This window comes from Suricata suricatta, chromosome 5 (genome assembly GCF_006229205.1).
Source record: "Suricata suricatta isolate VVHF042 chromosome 5, meerkat_22Aug2017_6uvM2_HiC, whole genome shotgun sequence".
Taxonomy (NCBI): domain Eukaryota; kingdom Metazoa; phylum Chordata; class Mammalia; order Carnivora; family Herpestidae; genus Suricata; species Suricata suricatta.
Genome location: NC_043704.1, coordinates 104,680,289 through 104,689,666, shown reverse-complemented (window position 1 = coordinate 104,689,666; position 9,378 = coordinate 104,680,289). Strand labels below are relative to the sequence as shown.

General features: G+C 36.6%; 1 protein-coding gene and 1 non-coding gene across 2 annotated transcripts in view; both read left to right on the top strand.

The window, feature by feature from the left end:
- RSRC1 (arginine and serine rich coiled-coil 1) overlaps positions 1–9,378 on the top strand; it is a 395,751-nt gene that overhangs the window by 127,762 nt on the left and 258,611 nt on the right. The gene's annotated exons all lie outside the window — the stretch shown is intronic.
- LOC115293023 lies at positions 3,884–3,986 on the top strand. Its single transcript, XR_003909296.1, has one exon. It is a non-coding gene; the product is annotated as a U6 spliceosomal RNA (small nuclear RNA).

Genomic DNA, 9,378 nt, shown 5'->3' with positions numbered 1-9,378 from the left:
TTTCATTTCCCTTGCCTTTGGGGATGTGTCAAGTAGGAGATTGCTGCAGTGGAGGTCAAGGAGGTTTTTTCCTACTTTCTTCTCTAGGGTTTTGATGGTTTCCTGTCTCACATTCAGGTCCTTCATCCACATTGAGTTTATTTTTGTGTATGGTGTAAGATCTTACTTCCACTCTTGCCCTCTCTACAAACCATAATCCACACAGCAACCAGAGAGTTCTCTTAAAAAGTTAGTCATCCTCCTTCACCTCTCTGCTTAAAGTGCTTCAGTTCTTACTGAATCTCTTACCTTGAAATCAAAGTCCCACAAACTCACATACTCCAGCTTATCTTCTTCCACTCATTATGCTCTAGCCCCACTATTTTTTTTTTCACCTTCCACATCTTTGCAATCACTGTGCCTCTGCCTAGAATACTTCCTCCAGGATCTTTATGTATGGCTTCTCATTCTCATTATTTAGGCTCTAGTTCAAGTGTAATCTTTTAAGTTTGTTTAATGTTTGTTTGTTTGTTTATTGAGAGACAGAGAGAGACAAGAGTGTGAGCGGGTAGGGGGTTGAGGGGATGGTAGAGGCAGAAAGAGAAGGAGACACAGACTCTAAAGCAGACTCCAGGCCCTCAGCTGTCAGCACAGAGCCCGATGTGGGGACTTGAACCCACAAACTGTGAAATCATGACCTGAGCCTAAGTTGGACACTCAACTGACTGAGCCACCCAGGCGCCCTTTGAGTATAATCTTGTTAAAGAGGCCTTTCTTGAACAGCCAGTGTAAATTAACCATCTCCCTACTCCATTACTTACACCTGATTTGTATACTTCAGTGTTTATCTTAGTGTGTAATCCTCTTGTTAGTACTCCCACCAGAATGTCAGTTTCAGAAGGGCAGGATCCTTGTCCACTGCTTTTTCCCAGTGCTTATAAACAGTCCTTGACACTTAAAAGGTGCTGAAGTAAGATTTATGCATGAATAAGTTAACTGATTAAATATGTTACTTCAGTTTAAGTTCAGATTTTTTCAGTGGGTTAACTATAAGTTTAATTTTTCAAAATTAATCTTTAATTTAAAAACTATTAGTATAGGCATATTGCTTTGCAAAAAAAAACTTGTTGAATTTCGAATAAATTAAGTGGAAACTCTCCTGCTCTGTATAGCCACGTCATCTTGCTCTTCAAAATTAGCCACTATTAACATTGTGCTTCTATACTTTCTTCTATGCATTTACAACAATATTATAATATATTACATTAATGAAACTATGTTGTACAGACTCTTAGAAATTTTTTTTTTTAGTAGTGGTAGCTCTGGAATACTAGGACCTAATATTTTCAGTTTTGAAATGGCATATTCTAAAGTAAAAACCTTTCTTATTTCTTCTGTGTAAAAGTGGTGAACTTTAAAGTTTAGAGGGGAATTATCAAGGAACTGTAGCAATGCGGATGAGATACAAAGCAGATAATCAGAATGCAGTCTTTCCTCTCAGTTTACATTGGAGTAACTCTAACTGATTATAATTTTGAAAGTTGTTGTTACCAACTTTCCCTCACATCAAGAACTACCAGTTGTGCTAAGTGGTTAACTACTAAATGATAAATCATCTGGCCTGTGCTATGAACCTTTAACTGGTATTTTAAATATAATTATTTCCACAAATAAACCATGAAAGCATACAGTTACTGTATAGCAGGTGCTCAGACAATATGAGAGAAGAATATCAAAACTAACCTAGTTCTTAAAACTGAGAAAAAAAGCAGAACATGTTTTCTATCTTGAAGAGACTTTAAGAAATATCCTTTCTGACTTGGTAATTGTTTTTGAAAGACTGTGAAAATAGAAATAAAGACAGTTTTGATTTTTTTGACTAGATAATTTGCCTTTGATATATTTTTTCCTTTTCCTTGACTTAGAGGAAGAAAATAAAGACTTTCTCTACATGATGTATTTGAGTCACTTTCAAATTATGTTTTTAAACTATCAATCTTGATATTCTATTTTCTATCTTTTTACTTTTTTCCTTTATAAAATTAGTTTTTTGTTTTCGATAATGATGCTGAGCTCTGAATGCTTTAGCACAGAAAGAAATTTTGTAGATTGTCATGTTAGATCTATGACAACAGAGACCTAGTCCAACCTATTTTCTTTACAGATGAGTAAAGAAAGGCTACCAGAGGTTAAGTGATGTATTTTCCCAGGATAACTAGCAAGAGGCGATTTTGATAAGTTAATAGTAACATAGTTGTGCAAATAACTCTTAATGAAGTACATGTTTTATACTTAGACATTTTGATTTTTTTGTTTTACTTTAGAGAGAGAGCAGGCTAGAGGGGCAGAGAGAGAATGTTAAGCCCTGACACAAGGCTCGATCCCACAATCCTGGGATCATGATGTGAACCAAAATCAAGAGTTGGATGTGCAACCAACTGAGTCACCCATATCCCCCTCCCCCCCCCCCGCTTAAAAATTTATTTTTGGATGTTTATTTGTTTTTGAGAGAGCATGAGTGGGAGAAGGGCAGAGAGAGACACACACACACACACCGAATTCTAATCAGGCTTCAGGTTCTGAGCTGTCAGCACAGAGCCCAATGTGGGGCTCAAATCCACAAACCGTGAGGTGTGACCTGAGTCCAAGTGGGACATTTAATCAACTGAGCCACCCAGGTGCCCCTTTTTCAATTTAGTTTTTAATTTTCTTATTTCAGAGAGTATACTTAGACATTTTGTATTTCTCCACTGTGACTAATTCTAGTATATATTAAAGAATTGTGTTAATAAATACAAGCATCTTGCTTGATTTTAACATTCAGTTAATTGCTTTTTTTCCCCCTTAAACCTGCTGCCTTTTGATAACTCATTCAGGTCTGCTCCCCTCTCTGGCACTGGCTATTCCAGTTACTGCCCAGAATGAAAGGATTTGCTCTTTTTGTTAAAAAGTAAGATTTGCGGAGCACCTGGGTGCCTCAGTCAGCTGAGTGTCCACCTTAGGCTCAGGTCATGATCTCGCGGTATGTGAGTTTGAGCCCCACATTGGGCTCTCTGCTGTCAGGATGGAGGAGCCTGCTTCAGTTCCTTTGTCCCTCTCTCTTTGCCCCTCCCCAGCTTGGCTCTCTCAAATATAAATAAATAGTAAAAAAAAAAAAAAAAGATAGTGCATCTAATAACTCAGACACAGTTATTTTTTTTTTAATGTTTATTAACCTTTGAGAGAAAGAGAGAGATAGAGACAGAGGCATGAGCAGGGGTGGGACAGAGAGAGCGGGACACAGAATCTGTGTCACCACAGAGCCCAACAAGGAGCTCAAACTCACAGACCATGAGATCATGACCTGAGCTGAAGTCAGATGCTTAGCCAACTGAGCGACCCAGGCACCCCTAGCTAAGGCACATTTAGAAAATATAAGGACAGGTTAAGGTATTAAGTATCAATAAATAAATAAATAAATAAATAAAAATAAAAAAACAAAAAAAGGTATTAAGTATCACAGACATATTAGTGACTTGTTGGGACTTTCTCACAGATTTGACCTAAAGAACTGTTGGAGAAAAAAAAAAGTCTTACACCTAACAGGAAAACAACAACAATAACAACAACAAAACATTTAGAGACCGAATTGTGAAGAAAATTCTCTTAAGTCCTTAAAAATATTTTTTACATACACTAAAATTAAACACTAAAAACACCTGAAGAGAATATTAATTACATTTAAAATAAGGACTACTTAATACCATTGTATCAGTAAGGAACCAGTCTGGAAGATGAGACCACAGTAGTTATTTTTTTATGGAGAGTTGGTTAATTAGGTATGGGAGGGTGATGCAAAAGGGGGGGGCACTGAGATAACAGAGAGAGTAATAGCAAGAATCAGGGGAAACAGAGAAGGGGTTGGGTGCTGGCTGTGGAAGCACATCTACTAAAATTAGAACTCTACAGAGATAGCATGGCCCCTGTGCAAGGATGACACACAGATTTGTGAAGCGTTCCATATTTTTTCCAACATCATTGGGGGAAAAAAAGAAAAGAAAAAGAAGAGGTTGGAATTGTCAGGACTGAAGATTTCAAGAGAAGGGCAGACCTGGGACCCAGACCTCTGAAGAGTAGGTGTTGCCTGACTTGGGGGAGGGGCTCCACAGAGCTAAGAGGCGGCCCTTTGGCAGCTGCTGGTGGCCTCTGAGGGAATGTGATGGGTCTGGTTCTGGGAGTGGAGGTGGGGAGGGGAGTGGGGAAGAACAACATAGGAATTGGAACCAACTCTACTAGGGAGTTACTTCCTCCAAACAGTTGTTGCTGGGGCAGCCCTGACAGGAGCAGTGAGTTAAACAGGGAAAGCCTGTCTCACTTTGCAGAACTCTTCAGCTTCCTTCTAACACCTGTTCCTAGGAGACCCGAACAGGGAGCTAGCTGGCAATGGAGAAATGTCATTAGCAGAGTTCAATAAAGGATTTGTGGCTTGGCAACAGCTTAGGAGCTAGCGCAACCATTGATTGCCATTTTCATCCTTTTATATAAAAACTTTCCATCTCTCTTTCCTAAAGTATTAATAGTTGTTTATACCCATTGGTTCCTACTGCAGTCCAAGAGATAACAAATAGCTTTGGTGCTTGAGATTACTAATTAGGTCTTTCTCAATCTAGGTACCTCATGCCTAGTGTTATGTAAGGTTATATAGGTTTTTCCCCTGTGGTGCTAACTTCATGGTAAAGCATGTTGCTCAGCATCATCTTTCTTACAAATGCTAAATGTACAGTTCCGAGGCTTGAGTTTACTTTCCTCTACACATTTGCACTGCAATAAGCTCTACTACTTTTTGCTTTTCTACTTTCCTTCCCTCTTCTGCACCTACCCACAGTGTACTCTTTTTAGACTGTCCATACTAGGATTGATTTGTAGTTTGTGTGTACTGGAACCAAAAATGATGGGTTAAAATGTGCATATTAGTAAATAGGAGCCTTTTAACATTTTGTGTACAGGAACTTAAGGTTAAGGAATATTTTCTATATCTCATTTTTCTCAAGTTTTGTTTTTCTTTCATTATTGCCTCTCTAAGGAGAAAAATTAAATTAAAAAAATCAATTTAGTCACTCTTCATTTAACTTTAATGAGAGAGAAATTACCAAAATTAAGTACTAAGGAATAAGATTCCTGAGTTGAATTGAACTTTGGAAGGCCAGAAACCATTTTAATATCTAAAAATTTTCTGCTTCTGCTTCTAATTGATAATTGAGAATACATCCTATATAACATACATGCTGTATATTAAGAGACTTGGGTTCTAGTACAAACTCCGCTCCTGAATACAAACTCATTTGCTAAATAAGGATCTCTTTGTCTTCCCCTTCTTCTCTACCCCTAAAATAGATTAGTGGCTTTCAAACTTTTCTTATCCCTTCTTTAATCTTCAGTTTCCTCATTCCTTCCTATTCTTTTTTTCCTTTCTCCCTTCCTTTCTCCACTTCCCCCCTGTCCCTGACTGGTTGGGGTGAGTGGATGGTCTGAGATCTTTTACTCTCCTGCCACATATGCAGAGATAGTCTGAAAGTCACTTAGTCTGGATGGTTATATCATATAATTCAATAAACTGAAAGGATATTTGAAAAGCACTGGAGAGAAATGTGAGCTAGCTTTTGGACCAGGGTTCAGAAACTTTTTCCATGAAGATCCAGATAGTAAATATTTTCAGCTTTGTGGGCTTACAGTGTCTGTCAGAACTACTCAACTCTGCTGTTGTAATGTGAAAAGCAGCCACAGACAATAAATATGAATAGGCATGTCTTTGTTGCAGTAAATTCTATTTACAAAAGCAGGCAGTAGGAACCAGTTAGCCTAAGGACTTAAAGTTTGTTCATCTGTCCTCGATTGCCAAAGCCTGGTGTATAAAATAGTGGTGTCCCAAATGGGGTGCAAACACTTTTGGTTGTACCTTCCGTAAGTTATATACAGTTTTTAGTGTATGTGTATATATATCCTAGTTTATTGAAAAATTAGACAGATGTACTACTGTACTAATCAATTATGTGATCATTTTTAAGACTAGTGTACTTTGCATTGTGTAGATTTGTACTAACCTATTGAATGATCCTTGTGTCTTTGAACATTTAACTTGTTTTCATTTATCATTGAAGTTATGGATATTCTTGTTCATAAATATTCTTGTGCATATATATGTATAGATACATGTACGTATATATGCATAAATATTTTTATGTATAAATATCTTTGCGTATATTTCTTATATTTCTGTAGAATAAATTCCTAGAAGTGAACTTGCTGGCTCAAAGAGCATTGGTTAACGCACGTTGTCATTTTGCACCCTGGGAAGGTAGTACGAATTCGCCCTCCTTCCACCACTAGCAGTGAATAAGTGCCCACTTTTAATATACCAAAAAATATTGTTACTCTAGCCAAAAATTTATGGACTGAATCAGTAAAATAGGAACACAGTTAGTATAGTATGATACTTCTTATTTCAGTGGATGACGGAAAATTTACTTTGCCATTTCTGAATATAATAACCTTTCTGTAGGGAATTTAATGGTGATGTTCCTTGATGGTTACCAGAAGGAATGGATACTGACAGATCTGATGAAACGATGGCTGGGCACCCCAGGAAGTGAGGCTCCCAGCGCTCCAGTGTAGCCATTTCAGACTTGCTTATCGCTGCGTTATAACAGAGCACAGACGGGTGTTCAGACCCTCGTTCCTCAGCTGTCCCAACAGGCTAGTTTCACTTTCTGAGCTCTATTTGTATGTAGTAGTAAACCGTTAGAAACTGTCTATTTTATATCTGGGTGGCTTTAGCTTTTTATATTCTGAAGTTAATGGGAGGGGACCCCTCTGCTTAGATCATATGCCATGACTTTTCCCTCATAATGTCTCAGATCTGATAGCACTATTGATAAAATTCTTTAAAAATTATCGAGTTAACCTCACATCACCTTAGGAATGGGATGCCTAAAAACACTCGGTGATATGATTTGTCAAATTATCATGATCATGAAAGCATTTTAAGACAAATAGTAAAATCTGGGGTTTTTAAATTATTTTTGTGCTTTCTAAACAGTTTTATAAATTCCAGACTTCTAAATATAGTAAATTTTTTTAGGACCATATGATATATGTATACATTTTTAAAAGGTAGCTTTTCCTTGCCTACTGGGAGTTTTCCCTCCCAGTGTTCTCAGGTTTTAAGGAGGTAAGTTCCTGATTGGAACTGAAAGTACTACGTATTAATTAATATATTCAATTAAAAGAGGGTTTTTTTTGTACAGCTCTTTAATATAATGTCAAACTTACAAATATGTTTCAGGAAGAATAAAAAGAATTCTCATATACACTTTATCCAGATTAACAAATTGTTTACATCTTTGCCTCATTTGCTCATTCTCTGTCTCTGTTTAACACACTTTTTTTCTGAATCATTTGAGAGTAAGTAGCAGGCATCAGTCCCTTTATATCTAAATGTTTTTGTGTATATTCTGTAAGAATTTTTTTATGTAGCCACAGTGCAGTAATCATAATCAACAAATTTAACACTGATACAATATTATCTAATCAGTTCAGTCTTAGATATGTCATATAACTTCCTATTTGCCTATCAGCCATCTTTCCCTCCATCAATGACCCAGTCCAATCAGTCGTCATGTCTCTTTAGTTTCCTTTAATGTAGAACAGTATCTCAGCTTCTCTTTGTCTTTTATGACCTTAATACTTCTTTTATTTTTAAATTTTTTGTTTATTTATTTTTAGAGAAAGAGAACATGCGAGAGGAGAGGAGAAGGGCAAAGGGGGGCGGGAAGAAAGAGAGAGAGAGAGAGAGAGGGAGAGAGAATATGGGAATGAATCCCAAGCAGGCTTCATGTTCAGTGCAAGCCTGTTGCAGGTCTGGTATCAGCACTGCAAGATCACAACCTGAGCTGATACCAAGCATGCTTAACCAACTGTGCTACCTAGACGCCCTCTTGACATTTTTAAAGCTATATAGGATGGTTGTTTGATAGAATGTCCCTCAATTTGGTTTGTCTAATGTTTCCTAATAATTACAGGTTGTGCATTTTTTGCCAGGAATATCACAAAGTAATGTGTCCTCAGCACATCCTGTCAGGAATCACAGGATGTTGGTTTGTTCCATTATTGGTAATGGTAACTTTGATCATTTGGTTAAGATCTGTTCAAAATTTATAGGCACTTTGGTGGCTCAGTTGGTTAAACATCCGACTTCGGCTCAGGACATGATCTCACAGTCTGTGAGTTTGGGCCCTGCATTGGGCTCTGTGCTCACAGCTCAGAGCCTGGAGCCTGCTTCAGATTCTGTGTCTCCCTCTGCCTCTGCCCCTCCCCTGCTCATGCTCTGTCTCTCTCTCCCTCAAAAATAAATAAATGTTAAAAAATTTTTAAAAAATTCCATTCAAAATTTGACTTGATAGCATAAAGAACTTTTATAGTGGTTTGATTTCTAAGGCACCATATTCTTGTCTGAAAAAATTACTTGTTATATCTTCTCTGTATATGTTACCTGTTCTCTATTTGGGGAACAAAACAAAACAAAATGGGGTTGGTTGTTTAATATTGGTGAAGAAGTTAAATGAATAAATATAATAACAAGTTTGTATAATTCTACTTACATCAGTTTCAGGGATGTTTATTTCTACTTGATTTGTTTCAGATTCTTTATAGTTTGTTTATAGACTGTGTTGGTAGATGATACTATATTTTATAACTTACCTAAAGAATTGTTATGATATGAATTTTAATTTTTTAGTTCTTTTACATTAGTTCTTTCTTTTGTCATGGAGTGCTGAGCCCTACTTATTTATTAGCCCCATTGTTTCTAGCCCTCTACCCAATCAAATCTGGAATATTCCATTATTTATATACTCCTGTTAGATACATTTTAAATTATGAATGAAACAAATACAAAAGCATGATATCCCATAAATATATGGTTTTAAGAATTTTATTTTAAAGTGAGAAGGACAATCACAAGCCCTTTACTCGCTTACTCATTCCTGAAAGATTAGAATGTATCCTTTTCAAGTACTTGACATAAGAGAATTCCAACCTCCATTTAAAATTTATTCAAGTAATTAACACAGTCTAGACATGCTTTTCTGTAGCTGACCTAAATCTGCTATCCTATTTCTTGTTTATTTGTAGTAAAGATGAAGAATAACTAGTTATTATTCTTGTCTAAAAATGGCTTTGAAATTATTAAAGCCCACATCTTGAGTAAATTACTTGCTTTCAAAGATACCATTTTCTAGTTCTCTAGTCGATGTGTGACTAACTTGTGGCCATTATGCCACTCTTTAGTTAGAAATCCAGAATTGGATAAGGACCATGGACCTTTTATTTATTGGCTTCAACTTTAATATTATTAAATTTACA